At 55.2% G+C, this 415-nt stretch overlaps 1 pseudogene; it reads right to left on the bottom strand.

Moving 5' to 3' along the window:
• Positions 1-415, bottom strand: part of LOC122544490 — a 31,206-nt pseudogene that overhangs the window by 1,917 nt on the left and 28,874 nt on the right.

Here is a 415-nt window from a genome sequence, read left to right as displayed (position 1 = left end):
GATTTCTTGCCGCTCGCTTTCTTGGCTGGGGATTTCTTGGTTGTCGCTTTCTTGGCTGGGGATTTCTTGACTGTCGCTTTCTTGGCCTGGGATTTCTTGGCTATCGCCTTCTTGGACGGTGATTTCTTCACGGCCGGTTTCTTGGCGGCCGCTGACGTTCCCGCCTTCTTTCCCGTTTTTGCCTTGACTGGATTCTTTGGGAGTTTGAAGGAGCCGGAGACGCCCTGGCCCTTGACCAGAACAAGGGAGCCGTTCGCCAGGCACCTCCTGATACTCATCTTGATCTGTGCCTTTCGCTTTCCCACATCGATCCCGCTTCTCTCCAGCGCCTTCTTTACAGCGGACAGAGACGTCCCTTTGCGATCCTTGATATCTCCGACAACCTTCAGAATCAGCTCTCCCAACCCGGGACCGG

This window comes from Chiloscyllium plagiosum, chromosome 50, assembly GCF_004010195.1.
Source record: "Chiloscyllium plagiosum isolate BGI_BamShark_2017 chromosome 50, ASM401019v2, whole genome shotgun sequence".
Classification (NCBI taxonomy): domain Eukaryota; kingdom Metazoa; phylum Chordata; class Chondrichthyes; order Orectolobiformes; family Hemiscylliidae; genus Chiloscyllium; species Chiloscyllium plagiosum.
The sequence above is the reverse complement of the archived record's forward strand: the minus strand, read 5'-3'. Positions and strand labels throughout refer to the sequence as shown.